At 40.3% G+C, this 20,972-nt stretch overlaps 1 protein-coding gene across 2 annotated transcripts in view; it reads left to right on the forward strand.

Annotated features, from left to right (window-relative positions):
- Window positions 1-219: 219 nt before the first annotated feature.
- The window catches only part of PTN (pleiotrophin), a 77,555-nt gene continuing 56,802 nt past the window's right edge, over window positions 220-20,972 (forward strand). The window contains exons 1-2 of one of the 2 annotated variants that reach the window (XM_040561350.1): window positions 220-420; window positions 10,510-10,556. The gene's annotated coding sequence lies outside the window, so the exon portion shown is untranslated. The remainder of the gene's footprint in view (window positions 421-10,509; window positions 10,557-20,972) is intronic. The other variant, XM_040561347.1, reaches the window with a different exon arrangement.

Below are 20,972 nucleotides of genomic sequence, written 5' to 3' on the forward strand. Positions count from 1 at the left end.
TCCTCTCCCCGGCTCGCCGCAGCCCAGGCTCTGTCGAGTCAAAGCGCGGAGGATCAGGTTCCCTGCCTCCGGTATAAAAATCTCGGGAAGAAATCCCCCGGCCGGAGAGAGCGGCGGGTCGTGAGGAGGAGGAGGAGGAGGAGGAGGAGGAGGAGGAGGAGGAGGAGGAGGAGGAGGAGGAGGAGGAGGAGGAGAAGAAGAAGGAGAAGGAGAAGGAGAAGGAGAAGGAGAAGGAGGAGGAGGAGAAGAAGAAGAAGAAGAAGAAGAAGAAGGCGAGCCCGTCCGAGGGGAAGCGAAGGGACGCGCTGCGGCACCAGCACCACCAGTAGCACCACCACCAGCAGCAGCAGCAGCTCCGCACCGGGGACACCCGCGGCGCGCCCCTCTCAGCTGCGGGAGAAGAGCCTCTCGCCGCCCCAAGTAAGTAAGCAGGGACTGGGAGGCGCGACCCCCTCCCGGCTCCGGGGTTCCCCCGGCACCGCATCGGGTCCCCCCTGGTCCTCGGGGTTGCTGGGGAGAGCGGCTGGAGATGAGGGTGCTGGTGGTGGGGAGTACCTGTGGCCCCACAGGCACCTGCCCCGGGTCTGGGGCTGCCCACCAGCAGCCCCGCTCGGGGTGCGGGTGGCTCGGCGTGTTGGGGAGTGGCAAGAACCGCGGCAGGGGGAGAGGAAGAGGGGTGCTGGTGGTGGTGCTGATGGTGGTGGGGGACGTGGCACGGCGGGGAAGGGAAGGCAGAGTCCTTGGGCTGATCCGCTTTGGGAGGACAAGAGGGCAGCGGGACCCCAGGGTGGCGAAACTCCTGCAGGTCCCAGGTGCCCTATGCCAGGAGTGTCCCGGCTGAGACTCCCGATAACTGAGGTTAAATTGTACCTTCAGAATGAGCACATTAACCAATACATACATTTATATATTATACATATATTTATATATTATATATATACTTTTTTCCTTGGGACTTCGCTTTCTTGTCTGTACTTTGATGTTGGTGAAACAACTGATTCCAGCAAGTGCTGATTTACTTAAAACTGCTCTTGTCAGTTTATGTCTTGCATTTCCTCTGGAAGGATGGGTTGGGAGAAAATCTGGGTTAACAATGGTGAAAATACAGTTTTCTCCCATTAAGCATACAGGTTATTCTGCAAATGTGTTATGGTCTCCAACGCTGATGCTTCTAACTCCTTGCCCTCCTTCATCCTCTCCCTTTTAAAAGTAGAGCTTTGCATAGGGAAAAGGCAAACTTTGAAAAGGGAAAAATCAATTCTTTGGGAGCTCCTCTGCTCCTTTTACATGCTCCAGTTGGCCGTCACACACCTCTCTTCCACACTACAAGTGATCCGCTTTGGTAGCCAATGTCTGCTGTGCATTAGCTCAGTGAAGGTCTGAAGCCGCATTATAGGATGTCAGTCCTAGACTAGTTGGTTCTTAGAAGCATTGTGGAAATGTTTGCAACGTGTTAAATCTTTCTCTGTGAGATAACCCTGCCACTATGGATAGCGGTGGGTGCTTTAATTAGATCCTACTTGCTCTAAATGGTTTGTAGTACAGTGGAAGAACTCTACCTGTGGCTCATCAACTCTTGAACTCTATGCTTTCTTTCGTCCCCCCTTTGGCCATGATTGTTCTATGCTTCTAGCAAAGTTGAACGTTTTGGCCAAGGAAAAGACTAAGTGTGTAACTCTGGTTGTATTAGGGAGGTGGAGAGAAGGAACAGAGAGAGAAGGGAAGGGTATGAGAAAAGTCACTATGAAGAAATACTTGTCCTTAACATTTTCCAGACAGTGGACTTGAGCTGATCTACAAAGCAAAGTGTTTATATATTTTTTTCTATGTATTTCTATTTCTTCCCTGCAAAGAAAAAAGAGCTTTTAAAAATAACGAGGTCTGAACTTTTGATCAAGAGAAATGGTCTGAAGGGATAAAGGAACCTGCATATCTGTGACAAGAAATATTAATTTGTTATAGTAATAAAAATTTGGAAGTGAATGGATAGGGTATTTCATTGGAGAGGACACTAAAAAAAAAAGAACAGGAAAAAAAAAAGCAAACAAACCGTGCTGTGCAATTTAGTAACTTTCCCTAAAGAGAAAGGAAATGGCAAGGTTTCATATACCCCTGTCTCCAGTCTAAGCTAAACACTTTGATGACATATTATTTACAAAACTTTGGATGAAATTGAAGGACAGAAACTTACTGACTTTAGCATGCTACAGAGCAAGCTCTTAGGTGGAAAAAAAAAAAAAGAGAAGCCAGCAACAAATCTTTCTTTTACAAACGGGTAAGTCTTTGTTTATAGCACAGAAGTGGCCTAACAAAAGCAGAATTTTTGCAATTATCCAGATGTCTATCACCAGTTATTTGAGATACAGTCTGTAGCTGATACATCCTTGCTAGCAGAAGGTTGGTTTTAATAAAGTAATACAAAACATGGTGCGATCCCACTATCGTATTCCAGTATACCCATACCGGCACTAAGGAAGGTCTTGTACTGATGGATGTTTTGTGTAGATTCATCCTTCTCTTGCTGGTGTGAACGTTGTTCTGTAGCTGCCTTCCAGCAGTCATGGCTTCAGCAAGGTACTTCTCCATCATGTCCTCTGTTTCTTCTCGCTCATACTAGGAAAAGATAGTCCTGAGTCCTCAGATAATAATTTAAAAATAGTTTTGTTTTTGTTTTTGTTTTTTTCTTCAGGAGTTCTGAAAATGCACTCCTACTCATACTCTATTTTATTGTGTTTTGCAGCAGGGAAGATAGGATTATCAAGTGTACCAGTGGAGCACTGAGGCATTAGGGATGTACTGGGTGTTGCTCATGAAATTTAGCACTCTGTTCAGACCTCCTCATAACCTATACTCCAGCAGTGCTGTTTTCTGTGGGAACTGGTCTTTAACAATATAAGCTTTGCTTCGATATTTACAACCTCTTGCTGATCAGTGTATCAAAAGCATTTTCATTTAGAGGATTCATTTCAGGACTTTAATTGAGGAAGTCTCTTTGTTTCGAGCTTCTTTATAATAAACTATTCAAAATGCTGTCTTTGAATGAACTAGGTCACTGTAATGCATGCACACAGTGATTCTTGTCTGCTTAGGGTAGCCTGCATTCGGTCGACCCATATCTCTGGTGAGCTTGTCCCTGATTTATCCTTCTTGGACTGGTTTGTTCACAGGGAGCTTATGCTGAAAATTCACTGCTGGAGGTCATTCTCCATTCTTGGCATCTCTGGCAGCCTTAAGCTTAAATTGCAGCCTCATTTTTTGTCCAATCAATACCACTCTTATGTCACTGAGTTTCCATGGTGTCCCCAATCTTCTGTCTACATATTGATGTCTGACAGCAGGAATAGCATTCTGTGTCGCTATATATACTTAGTAAACCTGTCAAAACTATTTAGGGTCTGTCTCACTAATTTATATCCATATCCTGATATTATTTGTATCTGTTGAGCTTTGACTGATGGAACTCGCTGCACTAAGGAATCAGCCCCAACAATGCACTCCAGGGATGGCTCAAGGGATGGATGTTTTGAGAAAGGCAAAAAAGACTCTTCTAGAGTAGCTGGGGTAGTCTAGAATCCTTTGTGCACAATAGATGCATTTTGAAAACATCCAAGTCTCAATGGCTCCAAGTTAATGCTTTGGAAATCATCATCCATTGTGCTGCTCTGAATGCAGAGAGGGTTCTCTCTGATGGAGCCGTGTGGAGGAAAACAGAGAAGTGGGCATTGTCAAATATTCAATGTGCATTTGAGGATATTTGAGGGAAATCTGAGTCTGTTGTTTCACATCAGCTTTCTTCAGCAGAAACACTGTGGAAAAATGAAATTAAAGGAGTGATCAATGTCTTCTGTAATGTGGAAGTTTGCATTTTACTACAAAAACCCACGGAGCATTATAATTGCATGAGGAATGTGTCTGTGAATTGATACAACAGCAACCAAGCAAGTTGAGAACAGGTATATCTTCCATGTGTCATTAACTTCCCAGGGATGGACACCTCAAATAATGTTATTTGTGCTAGCAGTATTACACACTAAATGGAGACAAGCAGGTTTTTATTTTTGTTTTTATTATTATTATTATTATTATTATTTAAATATGCTTTGCAAACCTTTGATCTTGTATCAAACCGAGATGGTCATGAGCTGGAGAAACTCTTTAATCCCAATGTCTTTAACATGAACTTGATCCAGTCCATGAAATAAGAGTTGGCAGTTAGTATGGAATTTGCTGCTTAAAATTTCATTTGCTCCAAGTTGCCAGAAGAGCTGAATCTGTGGTTGCAAGTTCATTAATACTTTTCAGACTGTCTTCAGGCTCCAACAGTCTTTTCACTAGTAAAAGAGTAAGGACCTCCAAGGCATGAAATGCCCTGTTGCAGGTGATATTTGACATAGAAGTATTAAAGTAGTTCACTTTAAGTTCCCAGCAGTGACTTACTTTATCAAGGTAGAAAGAATTTGTAGGATTTTATCAAACTAGACCAATGTGTCTCACCTTATGTTATTCCAAAGAATGGAATCACTGAACTATTGAACAGATTTGGCACTACCTCCTGTGGCGGCACCATGATGACTGCTGTTTAGAACTGAATATGAACAGTTGAATGTTGAGGGGGAAGGGGGCATTTTTCTAAGACACTTTTCTAATTTCCTTTCTTGCTTACATATGTAGGAGTGACTTCTTAAAAAGTGTAGTCCTCTCACAATCTGCTTTTTAATGTCTTTCAGACCACAGGTTGAGAGAACACAGCTGTAGGCAGTTTCATGGGAGATGAGAAGAGGGAATGTGAATGTGGAAAAGAGCTATATGTATTACTGATGCAATCAGGTGATGCTACCCTTCCACCCCCTCTTCTTCCCAGAAAGCCTCTTGCTTTCCCTGAATAGCACATTCTGGTTTCAGTGTGTATAACCTTATGCTGAGGTTTCCTTATGTTAAGAAAAAATGTATTAAAATGTTAATTTGGTCCCAAAGAGCACAGTGCTTGGTGAGTGCCATTCAATGGCAGGTGCAACAGAAGGGCAGAGGCAGAACAAAAGAGCATTACAGGAGGTGGGGATTTTCTGATAAAAATAGCTTCTGAAAATAAATAGTGCTTGAGGCTCCGGTTCATGATTGTTTAGTAAACTCAAGTTCAATTTTAAACTGGTCCTTGCTCCTGTGAGGCCTGCCAGCACTATTTCAGAGCTCACTGAATGTTTCATGAGAGTGTTATAAAAATTGCCCTTCCTCATTTAGTTTCTGTACAGTTCCCATGTAGCTTGGATCTTGTAGAGCATCCCTTGTTTAGTTGTAGATGATACCATCATTAGATGTCTGTGGGGAGGGAAGAGAAAGAAGAGAAATTCTCTAATACCACAGTCCAAATTCCTGTTTTGGCACTGGTCTGCAGCTAGCTAATGTACATGAAACTGAATTTTTGCTGTCTCCAAATATTTTTGGAGCAGCTCACTGTCTGAACAAGTTCTTCTCCCAGCAGCAGGAGTAAAACCAGATGGAACAACTGGAAGGAAAAATAGGCTGTGTGTGTTCTTCTTTCCTTCAGCAAGCCTCCTGCTACATGCTTGGGATGATCGTCTCAGGTATTGGTGGGGCCAGTCCAGCTGGTGGTGAAGACAGGCACAACACGAGGCATGCAGGCTATAAGGTTGAGGAAGCTTATTTCTGAGGCTTGAGAGCAAACTGATCCTGATTTTTCCAAGCCCATTAAGAAAGATAGACCACTTTACTGTTGTCTTTATCATCTGACTTGCTACCTGCATTAGTCTGTTGCCTTAGGTTGTCCCTTGGGGTTATAAAGGTAAAAATTAGATAGCTGTTCTCAACAGGTGTGTTCTAAGATGTGAGGAAATCCCGGCGTGTTGACACAAGCATTTAATGATACCTGTGGAAGTCAGAATGCCCCTGTCTGATTGCAAACAATGGCCATGAATGAACTGGCTTCTCAAATTCAGTTCCATGGAATATCAGGCACAAAACCTGCTTTGTTCTTGGGTTTTGTTTCTTGGAATCCTGGGAACAGTGGGATGAGTTTCATGGCCAACTAAAGATGTTCAAACTATTGCATTTAAGGATCCTTGTTTCAGCTGGATGACTAGTGCAACAGATCTATTTCTTATTTATTTTTATTTTTTTAATATTTTCATTTATTTAGCTATAGCTTTCACACATCATGTATCTCAAAGTGCAAGAGAGCCCTAACAGTGTAACACAAATATATATGCCCTTCTATAGTCAGCAACAGAAGGCCCACAGTCTGGACCATCTTTGCCTCTGTGACAGAATTATCTGAAATATGCTTGACACAGCATGTAAGTAGTTCCATATCAAAATCTTTTTTAATTAAAAAAAAAAAGTAGGATTTTTTTTTCTTCTTTCTTGCTTGTAGCCTGCAAACAACAATGGGAAGAGTGTTATTTGCTCAAAATACCTAAACTAGTATACTAATATCTCTATGATACTCCTCTAGGCACTTCATTAGATAGTAAAGGAAAGGTAGCATTGTCTATTGCCTTTGAAAGTGATACAGGAAAGAACTTAGACATAGTATGTGAGAAAGATGGCACCTCTAATACAGTGCTGTCCCTTCAGTGCTAAGGCACTACACCCCATAGTCTTCTTTGAGACAGCTGAACTTCATCTGCTTCCGTACTGAGATGTTTTCCAGCCCAGTAAATCATGTTCTTCCTGCTAAATGGAGATGAATACTAATATGGGGACACATTCTCCAACCATTATTCAGGGAAAGTTGATGCTTCAACAAGAGCTTTGTCAGAAGATGGATTATAGAATTCAGCTTAAGATTTAGAAAGAGTGCCCATCCCTTTGTTTGGGTAATAAAATCTTAAAAATAAGACCCAAATGCATTATAATGCTGGCAAATGGTTGTGACTTTTCTCACATTTCTTGTGGCAGAATCTTATTACTTTCATTGAGAGTGTCTTTGGAGTGGTGTATGTATTAGTAAATTAAAGACCAATAAAGTGATTTTTCTGATACTTTGTCTTAATTCTGGTAGGACAGTACTTTGTTTCTGTAGTTTGAAAAATAAAAATTACTTGAAAGTAGCCTTTCTTCCCCATGCTCCCAAATGGAAATAGTTTGAACTTCTTTTTTCTGTATTCCATGGATGATTTGCCCTTAGTTTTCTTCTGAAAACCCAGCCCTCTATTGCAGAGGCTTAGCCTTTCTTCTGGTGCTGATGAAAGTCCCCTGAGATGCTCTGATTGCTTCCCAGTAGCTTCTGCCACCTGACTGACCGCCTGGTTGGTTGTTCGGATTGCTGCGTTCCCTGAGGTCACAAAGATGTTTTTGTCTGCATGAGAGTCACTTTCTTTTATTAGAAGCCTGCTTAGGTGCAGCTGATATGCAGTAGGGACCAAGCGGTGAAAAGAAACCAAACTACTAGCTCTCTCTCCAAGACCAACAGACTGGATTTTCAGGAATCTTCCAAACACCCTGTGAGTTTTGACTCAGGAACTTTATCACATTTCACTTATCAAATCCTCACTTTGCTAAGCTGTCCCTTCAGCCCATGTTTCTTGCCTGATTTGCATGTTGTCAGATGCTGTTGCTAATCTCTGTAGTTGATGTTTGCTTAAGTGATTATTTGGCAGAAGTGTGTGAGCAGGCGTGTGTTTGATTGCCGTTGGCATGGCAGTTAGTTTGATATGGCATTAGCATACTTGCTCCATGCTGCAGGCTGCCTCCTCTTCTAGGCTTTCTCAAGCAACAGAAGATTAGGAAGTGGGGAACAAAACACAAAACAACCCCAGCCAGTCCCAAGAGATCCAGTTGCAGTACGGGCAGTTTGACCAAAGACCTGCAGAACTCACAGGAGCCTAAAGGTTGTTCCCACTTTTCCCTCGGTTAATAATCATCACATATCCTCCACCAGCAGAGGATTTATAAAGAGCTGCAGGGATTATGGACTGCATAAATAGGAGTAGCTATTTTGAATCTAGTGTTTTAGGAATTTCCCTGCCCTGGCAAAATAGTGTAGAAACTGAGTTTATGAGGTGATAAAGAAGGCAAACTCAAAAGCCCTTTGTGACTTATAGCTTTAAATAGGATGCTGAGGTCAGTTTGTGTTTCGGACTCGTTTGGCCGTTTGGATTATAGAGGTATGTTTGTCTTTTAAAAGCAGTCAGTCTATTCTACCAGTCACTTGTAATTTAAACTACAATCTTTGTAAATCTTATGCATTAGAACAGCTTTATGTGCCATGAGTTATTTCGCTGGGAACAGTGGGATTACTTAGACAATGGAAAAAGCATATGAAACCTTTGCTGGATCAATGCCTTAATCTAGAAGATTAACACAGCTGAAGTGAGTGTTTTATGATACTGTATGTGTTCAGGCGCATACCTTTTATGTGTAGGTGGGGATGACATCTCTTGTGATAAGTTTCAGAGCAATGTGTTTACTGTGGTGCCTTTGGTATCCTCTGTTTAACTGTGAGCTGCTCAAGTATTTTATATTAAAAGTCAAACTAGTGGAGAGCTGATGTGAACTTCTGTCCATCAATATTAATAACTGTACTTTTCCAAGGCTTTCTGATGTAAGCATCTGTCCATCAACATTAATAACTGTATTTTTTGAAGGCACAGTGTCTGCCAGGCATAACCCATTGCCCAAACCTTTTACCTTACAACCTTCTAGCACTGAAAAGTTTGGACTTCATCCTGAGGAGAGGTGTTTGCTTCTGTCTGTCCACTAAGAGCAGCCTCTGTTTTAACCTGTGAAGGGAGAAAACTTTTGGGCATAACATTTAAGGTGGCTTTGTAAAGCTGGCAGAAATCAGAAATGTGGCAATGTGGGGACCATTTTTTCTACCTGCCCACAGCAATCTGCAGAATTGGTAATGTTTTTGTGATGAAAGAATCCCAAATTCAAAAAGGATAGGAATGAGAGCAAGGAGTTTCACCTTCTTTTCCTCCTACTCATAATTCTGAGCTAGGAAATTATTTTGAGGCTACTTTCAAAAATGTATCCTTATAATCTTCTGCAATTGAGATAATATTTACAAACACATCTGTTTGTTCAGTAGCGTAACATGAGAAGTGGTCCTGGCTTTCCTTTGGTTGCTTCTCTGTGCCCAAATGCAGCAAATCTGTGCTGGCTTTCACAAAGGGTGAGTGCTCTTGTGAATGGCTGGAATTTGAATACAGCTATACGAGGAAAGGACTGAAAACCAAGTGTACCATATTACAGCATGTACTTTGTTCATTTAATCACTGTGTACTATAGTTTAGTTTGAATTATTTATGACTATACCTACAAGGAAGTACTCCTATAATTGAGAACCTCTCTTTCTTGTGCTAATCACAGCACTAGGTTGAGTGGCTATGGAGACTGAACACTTTTATACAAGAAAAAAATAATTAGATGTGTAGACGCTTTGCCCCGACATTGTGCTTTACACACACATCAGAAGTGCCTCTCTGTTTGAAGAAACTTTCCAAACTGTAGGGATGCATCTCTAAAATGTGTTATCTAACTTTAGACTTTCCAATTGCACAACACATACTATAAATGACAAGTTCACTTCTTTCTGTATTGACACTTTCAGCATGTGCAATAAGGCTCTACTTCAAGATGGGATTTTGCCAACTGAGACTTCTCAAGTAATTGTAGGTGGGAATTTCTCGTTTTATTTAAATAGGGAATTCTGAAACAAACAAACAAACAACAAAAAAAAACAACAGAGGAGGAGAAGTTTGTGAAGTGTAAATTACATGTCTAAGTCAAGAAAAATTGAAGCTTAAATATTTCACATCAGGCCTATCAAAATAGGAATTCTTGATTACTGAATTCAGTAACTATTCCAAGTCAGTGAAAATATAGTTCATATGTGAACACTTGCAGTATTTTATGGGTATCGAGGGAATGAAAACCAGAAATCAAACCATATATGAGACAGATATGCTATCTACAGCAAGCTTTTCATGATGCAGCATGATGTGCAGCTGATGCTGTTCATTTTGGCATTTTGATGATCATGATTTCTAACAAAAAGGATAGTATAATGTACATCGATAGGCAATGAGGAGTAGAAACTGAAAGCTGATCATTTTCTGAAACTTATCCTTTCCTGATCAGCTTAAGTTTCTTTCAAAGTATATATTTGAAAATTAGAATATAACTTACATGTAATTTTTCATAGTTTGTAATTATGATTTACAATTATTTTCATTATAATTATACAATTAATACAAATGAAATTTTGATTCACTTTTTCCCCCAAAGACTTGCACGCTTTCTTTTTCAATTGCTCCGCAAGACACAGAGTTTGGGATTTTTTTATTTTTTTATTTTTTATTTTCTTCCCATATGATCATAGTTTCTCTTGCAAAACACATTTTAGCTTTGGTTCAATGTTAGGTTGAGACTCTTAGTGTAGAATATGTATAGTTTTCACTTCCTGATGATCACGTATGATTTTTCTGAAATGGATACTTGTGTTTTGTTTGTTTTCTTTTAAAACTAATTTATATGCCTTCTACTCAGACCTTCTTGCAGTAGCAGAAGTTCCAAGCTGCAGCAGCTGATCCCAGGTAAGCTGCCTGCATTGCAGGGCCCCATCTACTTCTCTAGTTTCCATACTCTGGTTCCCATCCAATCCCAGTTTGCAGTTTTGTTTCTGTTGCAGCAATAAAAACTGTGGAATAGATCTGGATTTTTTTCCTAAGGCATGGGTCATGTCCTGTGAGGAGCAGTAGTCCAATTGCAGAAGATGTGAAAGTGGATGTAAGAGTGTGGGTCACATTGTAGAAAGGGCTTATGTGGACTGTTTAAAACTATTTGCAAGTAATTTTCATCTTCCTTAACTTTAAATGGGCATAGACTTGAAATCGCTTTTCCCCTAACATAAACCATCCCTGTGGACAAAAACCAACTATTTTGGTTTTGAAGATGTATTTCCATAACTTTCAATAGCTGAGGTTTTCTTAATCTTAATTGTGATTTCCTGTGTATCTAATACACTTATTTCCATAACCCCAGCTACCATTTGCTTTAACCTCTTTTCTACTTGAACTGTCTAGTAGGTCATTTATCATAAATGTTACACATTCTCCTATGTTTCTCATTTTCAGTGGTCTTTTACAGCCCCATGTTAAGTTATAAATCAGTAGACTATTTGATTGTTTATTTCTAAGTGTGCTCATAATTCATGCCCTTATCTAGTGGGCACATGTATCTGAAATGTGTCCTGACATTCCAGAATTGCATTATAATTGCTGTAGTCAAACTCTTTTTCATATTACAGCTTAAAAATTTAGAAACTCTATTATAAATATGTGTCTACTCTGAAACAATTATTGAGCTAAGCACAGGGGTATGTCATCTTTTGTCTCAGGGACTTTTTTGATGTTTAGAATGTAAGTTAATTCAGTAATCATTGGTATATAGTGGCATGTAAATGTGTATGTGTATATATATATTTTCTTTTCTTTCCACTTAGTTTTGATGCCCATGATGATTTTTTTTTCTTTTTCTGATATTTGTTCAGTTGCCTGGGTAGTTGAGAGGACAAAGGCTTCCATGCTATTGACTAATCTTATTGTTTAATATGAGTAGTGCAACTTGTTACCTTGGTTTGCATTCCTTCTATCAGATGCTTCAGAAATGCACTTAATAACACTGATCCTAGGTTGATCTTTTGGTCACTACCAGCCCCCTTCTGTATGAAGAACTTATTGTTCTTAACATGGGATTCTCAGTTGCTTGACTAATATTTAAAGAGTGACAGGACCTTAGCTCTTATCCCATGATTACCAAGGTATCGTAATAGCTTTTTTCAAAGTCTTTGAAAATCCAAACAATTTATATCTAATGAAGAATAGTCAGGATTGTTAGAGGATTCTTGCAGATTAGAGAGGGATGATTTATCCTTGTGAAAAATAGTTTGTAGGGTTTTTATTTCAGGCTAGCTGGTGTACATCTGCCTTTAACGGATTTTTCTCAGCTCTAGCTCCTAGTGCTGGAATGCAGTTTAGCACAAGCAAATTTCTTGAGGAGTTTGTTTTATTTTATTTCCCCTAACTCTGTCTGGCAAGTTCTTTGCTTGTATAACCTTAGGTCTTGCATCTCTCCTCCCTGCTTTCAATTGAAATTTGAAGCAGAGGAACCATTTAAATTCTCTGCAATCTCCTTTTCTGTCCCCATTGACTTCTTTGCATCTCACCAGTCTGCAGGACCCATGAGCTCTTCCAGAGTTCTGCTTTCCCATGTGCTTAAATAATGCCTTATTACTTGTCACTATGTATTTGCTTCCTTGTTCCTCAGCCTTGCTCTTGGACCTCTTAATCTCCATTTTACATCTCACCTGTCAAAGTTGTTCTATTAGTTTCACTTGGGTTGGATTTCCATTTTCTTTCTCTTAAGGATATTTGAGTGAATAAATTCATTCAAAAAGTGCTCCCCTCCTCCCTCTGAGTGACCAGGAGTATCATCAGTGACTGCACTTTGGCATCCTTTCAGAATATCTGTGCTCAGTCCTTGCATTCTTTATTAGAGGAAGGCTTGCAGGGAACAGAAGGAAGTGACTCTCAAATGCTGTGCTTGAAGTCTGGTTCTCTTAGGACTGGCAACAATCTCCCAGGCATAATATCCACCATAATAATGTGCTAAGTTAAGATTTCAAAGAATTGTGAGAGAATCCTATATTTGCATACCATGGAAATGTATTGTAACTGTGGCTATTCTCTCTTCCTTTGGAAATTAGTGTAAAAATGTAGCCCAGTTCCTGAGTCAATTATTTTCCATTTTTTTGTGACTAGCTTTTCTTCTGTAAGCTTCAAATGAGCTGCCACCATATGAATTGGTTATGCTGACAAGAAATCGTTTATTGAAATCATCTCATTTTCACATTCCCATAAAATGATAATGTCATCGTCATTAGATCACTGTGTATTTTACATTGATTATCTCTGGTCTGAATTGGAGGCTTGTATTCTACCATCCTAGATCAGAACATGGTAGTTGGAAACACTCTCCTAATGTACCTCCCAGCAACAAAATGCTCATTGTAGAGAACCTGAAAAGGTAGGTTTATACTTCTGACTCAGACAGTCTTTTTGTTATGTGCTGGGGAGGTGTAGAGTGTATAGCTCAAGACCGTACATTTTTTACTTTTAGAATGACCCCCCCTTAAGCATTTCAGCTAAAGACTTGATCTACAGTCTGCCAAAGTAACTATATTAAATATATAGTAACTATATGCATATTTATATATTTGTAATGTTATATATCAAGTAGGCTTATTGTGATTTGGATTGGTTGTATAGCTTGTCATTAATGCTTTTTGTTACTGCCTTTTTTTGATTAACACTCAAGCAAACTGTGCTCCAGGAAGCTGTGATACCAGAAATGCAAGCTGATTGTGCTCATGTATATCTAATTTTATGCTGTGATGCTTTCCAGCTGTGGTAAATGGACAATATTTGAAAACAAGTATGTTGTCAGAGGTGGAATATCGTGTGAAAACTACCCATTTTCCCTTAAGTCTGGCTGTGTTCAATTACTCTGATGCTGACTTAGTCTCCCTGCATCTCCTGGAGAATGTTTTAAATTAAATTCTGTTAGTAACACTCATACTTCTTAAATGTCTTTCATTTAACTCCTAGAATTATCCATATTCTGGGCAAAAATAATGTGTCCACCCTTCTAACCCCTTATTTCTATTATGAAAAATCAAGGTTTTAAGGTTACAGGTACTTCAAGGATATTACCCTTTCAGTAATGAATCCCAAAGAAAATCTTGGGCTTTCAAAATGGCAGGCATCTTTTGTTGCATCTTTCATATTGGAGCTACCCCATATGCTCTGTGGTTGTGGTGGTGGGGACAGAGTTTAGGCACCTCCTGAAGTGCATTAGAAGACTGTCAGGACAAGCCTCTTCCCCAGCTTGTATCTCTGTCCACAGATGGATTCAGCAATAGTATGTTATCACCAACTAATGTCACAACAAGCAATCTCAGAGCCTCAGTGCATCTTCTTTCTAATTTGGTGCACGCTGGCATCTCTAGCAGAAGTCAATCAACTTACACAGACTTACAGAGCAGAAAGGGAAGGCTAACTGATCAGGATGACAGAAATGTGCTGCTGTATTTATCAGTAGTTTTTGGTTTTGGTGCTACTGGAAGAAGACTTACAGTAATGATTGCTAATCTCAAAGGTCATTTGGGCCTTTTCTTAAATTAATGTCTTTAGAGAAAAGGATCTCTGAAGGAATATATAGAGAGGAAAGGGTTATGAACTGGATGGCATGCTGGATGGTGCATACCTACTGTCTTTCTTAATTTTCAGTAAAGCAGTGTGTGCAAGTTAGGTGCATTGCCACTTGTAAGCCCTGTCTCTCAGCATTTCCATATAAGCCTGTTAACTGGATTGGGCTGGGCTTAAGAAAGAGCTCATTTTTATTCTTGATGAGCTCAAGTGGCTTTTATGCAGGATGCTATGAATGGACACAAGGGCTTAGTGCTGCTTGTCACCATGTGACTCTAAATGCATTACCGCTTTTGCTGGGGCACACAAAGTATCAGCAGGAGCAGAAGCCAAGTGAGGTTAGAGTTAACCTGCTGCTTCTCCTGATGATGCTTTTAGGCAAAAATGATTTTTTAGGCAAAATGATTTTTAGGCAAAATGATTTTGCCTGTGCTGCTTCTGAATATGGCAAATGAAAAAGCCCACGAGGTGACAACAAGTAGCTTCTGTTTTAAAGTAAATTGTTGTTTAGTCTGCTTTTAATGGTACTCCACTGTGCATAGGCTTTGGGAGTTAAATAACTTGACCTTTCTTAATAGCACACCTGTGTTTGACATTCTGCTGCTGTTGCTGCTGGACCAGGCTGCACAGTTAGGGGATTTAGTGGGGGAGGGAAGAGAACAATTTAGTGTCCTGGCCAGAGCTTGGTGGAAACATTTTTGACAGGAAAAACAAAAGACTGCTGGCCTGGCGCAGGAGCGAGCCTTAAGCTTTGTACAGTGTGTCCATGGGACTTGATGTCTCTGTTAGCACGGCGGTGTCATATCAGCACGCCGGTAATGCATGTGTACCCTGCTGCCCCAGCTCTACTCCTGGCTCGAGGAGAATTCATTACGCTGTCTTAAGGGCTGCTTTTCAATACGTGTGGTTTACAGGCAGCGTGCAGCTCCATGAGGTCCCAGAATAGCAGCCATTGATCTAATTCTCCTTTTTCCCTGTTTGCCTGAGGGAACAGAAGGTACACTTGTAGAACTTGCAAATCACAGCAACAGAGGTCACAAGCGCAGTAAAAGTCAAAATGATCCTGACAAATTGGACAGATTCACTGAAATTGAGAGAGTTCTTCTCAGAGAAATGAAACATGCCATCCTTTGGGGTAAATAAAATGCACTCGTATAAAATTTGGAAACAAAGTAGTTGTATAGCAGGAGAAGGTCTGACAGCAGTTACTGCATGCTGCAGAGGATGCTGAGCATTCATCACTAACCCATTTATCCCTGGAAAGCTGAGCTCTGGTCCTGGTTTGTATTGGTCCCTGATAACTTTGTTGCACATGGGCTAACTTAGCAACTGGGTGCTTTCAGTCATGACAAGTTTTGGCCTGAAAACTTGTATCCTCAAATGAGAATTTGATAATTGAGTCTGTAGTGGCTGGAATGCTTGTGACATTTGGTACTACGTCAGCATCTGTCCCTTTTGAAGCTTTTTTTTTTTTTTTTAAAGCGGAGATATCTTGTAGTATTTGGGTTTGGCATTTGTGATTCCTGTGACATCTACCCTAACTATCACAACAGATGGTACTCAAGAAAGGACTGTGCAAGCAGAGAGATACAAGGCACTCTAAGCTCAAGGACAGAAAACTTCCATGATGTGCCCTGACAAAACCAAGGCAGGACACCCTGAGGAGCTCCCCAGCCTAATGTTCATTGTAAAACCACTGCAGCAACTGTGCTTGGGCTGGGATGAAGGGCTCTTGCACTGCAGGGGCAGAGGATGCTGCAGGAAGCCATTAAGAAATCATGGCCATGTGCTGATAGGGAGTACAGCTGTGACACAGATAACTGGGGTGGCAATGCATCATTTCTTCTCTTCCTTTTTTTCCTCCATGTGGCTAGAACGGGACTGTGAATGCAGAGGAGGTGCTGTGGGGTAAGACACACAGTTTTGTGGAAGTCCAGAGCAAGAGAAGTGAAATGGTGCAGATATAGTGTGATATGCATTTATGGGGTTGTGCGTGGGAAGGCTACATTTCACTTGTCTGCAGGCAGCTTGGTGTAAATAATAGCATTTAATACTTTTGTTTGTTTGTTTCATTTCTCTCCTTTTATATACGTGTATATTTTATATACATATACATTTCTCCCTTCCCTTTTTAAAGGGAAAAGAAATCATACTCATATGTGAAGAGCCTTACTGGGAACCAGGAATAGCACAGGGCAGTTTGCATTGTCATAAACAGTTTATTCCTGACTGAATAATCTGTTGCTGAGATGGAGTGGGCCTGTTGGTAAGCAGGTGTGTGTGATCGGAGTTCCATGGAAATCTGTCTTTATGTCAGACTATCAATTCCAGAGATTTCAGGAGCTTTTTAAAAGCTGGATGTGATCTGGGCTGATAACAAATAGGGCTAAAAAGGCAAGTGGAGATATATCTTATGCTCCCTGGAATGGACAAGTGGGTGCCGAAGTATCAGACAGCAAGGGAAGTGAGTAGCAGAGCTCTTTCAGTAACAATGCTCCAGAAAGATGAAGAGCTGGCTAGTCTGATGGCAGATGGTTTGCAGACTATTTTAGGAGGTTGGTATTATGGTGCTCCTCAGAAGTCTGGGTGTTAAATAGCATCTCTTTCCTATTTTCCCAGTCACACAACTACATAAGATAAAAACTTCGTCGAGCTGCTAGACCTTGGACTGGTTTTACAGGATCCAGCCAGCCGTTGTGAGAAGGGTTAATTCACACCGTCAGCGCAGAAGACAAAATGGATCTTTGAAACAAATGTGTTGGGGGGGGGTGGGGGTAGACCCATCAATCATGTAAATACTGCTTTACAGTAATTCACAACTGCAGCTTTTTCTCTTAAGCAAGGGGCTGGCCGAGTCTGATCAATCCCCTGGCTCTCAAATGGTTCTCAGCAGGCAGTAGCTCACTCCTTGTGGGTTTGTATGTACATGAAAGCCCACTTTATATTAACTCTGTGGAATACTATTTTTTTTCTTCTCTAAACCCCTTAGCACTAATTCAGTGTAATTATACTCATTGAATACAGTACTGACAGCCCCACCCCTCCCCCTTTCCTGTCAGGATATTGGCCTAAAAATCACTAGATGAAGAAAATCCAAAACAACGATGGGATCCTTTGTTCTGGTCTTCTACATAGGTTTTTATTATTTAAATGCAACCCGTTGGTCACACTTCCAAGTATTTTTCTTTAAAACTGAAGACTGAAAAAAAAATATTTTCTTCTTTTAAACATTAATGAAGAATTAGACTTTATGCTTTAAGGAAAATGCTAAATGTTGCAAAACTCATTACTAACTGATTGGCACTGTTATTAACAGCCTGAGGCTGCTGAAGACCTCATTCTACCTTTTTGGAAATGGGGAGAGTTGCCAGGGAAAGGCAGGGAGCCTCTTTCCACCTGTTCCTTCCCGTGCCTATGTCTGTGTCTCAGGGATGGGTGACATTTTCCCTGTTGTGTTTTCAGGGTTGAAAATAAAGATGCAGGTGTCCTAGCACTGCGTGATCTGGTCCTTTCTAGGTCTGTATGTATGAATGAAAGTCACATAGTGGAAAATATCTGGAAAGCAGTGACTAAAAATGATTTCTAGGGTTCATAGGAGGTAGGCATGGCCATGTGAGTTCTGAATGTAGTGCTCCGGAGAAATGTCTAAAAATGATTCTTAGGCATCTACATGAGATGGCCAGAGTAAGGAGACGTTGCTGTTGAGAGACACCAGAATAATGCATTTTGAATCAGTGTCAACATTTTCAAAAGGTGCAAAAGGAAAAGAAATGAAAAGAGGGGAAAAAAACCTCTCCAACAACCTAATAGCTGGAATAAGTTTGCTTGGTGGCTTAAAGAGCTTAATCCATCTGACAGACTCGAGAAGAACAGATAACCACATTATAAATATGTTTTAGGGAAGAAAAATAACAAGTTGGAAGGCCTCTAATTTACAGGAGAAAGCCATGATAGGAAAAATTCAATTAAAAACTAATTTACAATTTTACAGAGTAGATGATGGGGTGCAGGATGATAATCTCACAAACGCTTTCATGGAAGGCAGTGGATCCCTCATTTTATGAAAAGTAGGCAGCAAATGCAGGGTCATGGATTCCAGAAGATTGGCATAAGGAACTAACTTGGGGCTTTTGCCCAAGAATACCTATTTTGACTCGACAGGAGAGTTTTTCCTCATGTGCTCAGAGACGAAATGTAGGCAGGTCAACGGAGCAGAAGTCTGCTTTAAAAGATTGCAAATGTGACATGCTTCATCAAATAATGGAGTTTTAATTTTAACTGTAATACATGAATATTGCAATTTAGGTGCCAATTTACTTCATATACAGGCTGTAACATGTTTTAAGTAATAACTAATGTGTTGCCTTTTATCATATCAAATTGTAACCCAATTGCTGTAGATGTAGAATACAGTCAAACATAATGTCAAAACCAAAGCGAATGGGGAAACATACATTTTAAAACCAGAAGGGCCATGCTGGGAGGGCATTTACCATGAAAAGATGGATTTGTGTGCTCCTTTTATTTTTATCCCCTTTCTTACCCTGCCTTACTTATAGCCCTTATTTCTGAAATTCTGGTCCTTTAGCACAAATGGTTTTTATCCAAGCAATGTCTTGCTATTCTTAGGACTTCCTGTAAATAAAACCTTTTAGAAAAGTGAATCTGAACAATGAAGGCATACATCTAAGGTGAAACAGATCTGTCTACATAAAGGTCTACCTCTTTAGAGTGAAATAAACTAAATCAAACTAATTCAGAGAAGAGTATCTATGCCACTGTGTGCTATTAGTTACCTACTTTTTATTTGGGGAATGAGCACGGTGTGCAGGGGTAAAGAGGTCTTCTGGACTTTGCAAGACTCAGGAAAGAGAGGCATTAGAGAGAAGGAAGGTTTCAGCTTTATTGGCTTCCTTTGCTGATGGGAGTGAGGAACTTTTATTTATATACTTGTAGTCATATGGATAAGCAAGTTTTGTTTCCAGAGTTGGAAGAAATGATGGCTTTCCTCTCACTGAGAAGAATGAGTTTAGTAGCTTTGAAATCTAGTTCAATTCAAGAACCAACTATAGTTATAATAAATTGTTGGCTTCATTTAAGAAGATTTTGAAAGATCAAATCCCAAAGAAGGTTTTCCCAAATGGGGAAAAACCTGCTCATTTCTTTCCCATAGAATACTGAATTGTTCTACAAAGTACAGTTCTTTGAATTGGATTTTCATGTGTAATACAACTTGGGTGGGAGGACACAGGGCAAAAAGCAGAAGTTGTAAGCCTGTGATGTGGAGAGTGGTTATAGCTTGCATCGGTTCCCCAGATCTCTGAGCAGCCTCTGTTCTCATTTCTTCTACTCTGCTTTGTGTAAAGGTCATGCTTCCCCAGTGACCACTAGGACCCATTACCTTTTCTTTTTTCTCTGTGATTAGCATTTCCTAACTTAATGATGATATCAATGTGGTGTAACCATCTGGAGATACTCAACTTGAAAAGGACTGAAACTCGAGGCTGAAAACTTTGGCAAAGTGCAGGCACGTCTATCCCATGTTGTTCCTGTGGAGCAGAGGGAAAATCTGTGTTTCCAGTGCAGTTTAGATATTTCTTCTCTGGCTTTGTGCAGTTAGCTCTCTGCTATAGTCTTTTCAACAACTTCCACAGGTTAGGCAAGAACATGTTGATTTTGAACTTTCTTTTGTATATGGTTGCCTAGATAGCAAACCTACAAGCACAGGAGAGAACTTTGATTAAATGACACAGACCATAAGTATTACCAGAGCCAGATAATTACAGGTAGGCAGACATCTTGATGAGATTAGAAGGGCAGCAGTAGATAAAACAAACACAGGCATATACCTTATGAGCTATCCTGATTAGCTCCTAATCCTTAAACAGACTTGATTGAACTCTGGCTGGCTGAATTGTTCTCTCTTGGGACACTGTTTCTGAATTTGTATAGCTGACACAGAAGATTCATCCGTACTACCTTTTGGGTAATTGTGAGCTGCCAAGGCTGACAGTTCAAACCCTAGAGCAGGCAAAACTGGGAACAGCAGCCAGGGCTGGTGCTCTCGCGGAACAGATGGTGACCCAGAAAGCTGTATGCTCAGCATTAAGTACTTAATGACATGCAGGTGTCCTTCATGGTTTGGAGCACTGAAGTTTTTAAATTTACTGTAGGAAGTTGGTTACTTTGAAGACCAAATGAGGCTTCCCACCTCTGTGGAGCCATTTGTGGTGCAATTTACTGCTGCCAAAATCTGTCTGCTTAACAAACAGATGTGCAGCACAGAACTGACCTGAGCTTGCCTACAGTGGGATTTAAGGATGGATCAACCAGAGACATCTTCGTTGAAGACAATTCAGAGCCTTAGCCTGAGGCCACCAGAGTGAAGAATCATTTAGACAGTAATTTAGCACTAAGATGTTACTGTTATCTGTTCTTAAAACAAGTTATTTTAGACCAGAACCAGGTGGTTGCTCTGCATTCATGAAATAGCATTATCCTACTAACTTTTGCTATACCTTGAATGAGTAGTAATTTAGGATAACTAGAAACACCTTTCCATAGTGACCTTTCTTGCTGTTTGCCTCTTCAAAAAATTGGTTTTCAAAGTGACAGGTCCATGGTATTGGGGGGAGAAGAAGAGGTAATGCTTCAGGCCAGAGGAGAGGAGAGGCAAAAAAGTCAGGACATTTACATATTTCTTTATTTTTAAAAAGACTTTGAGTACACTGAGTTGCTGTTTCT

Source organism: Cygnus olor, chromosome 1, assembly GCF_009769625.2.
Source record: "Cygnus olor isolate bCygOlo1 chromosome 1, bCygOlo1.pri.v2, whole genome shotgun sequence".
Classification (NCBI taxonomy): domain Eukaryota; kingdom Metazoa; phylum Chordata; class Aves; order Anseriformes; family Anatidae; genus Cygnus; species Cygnus olor.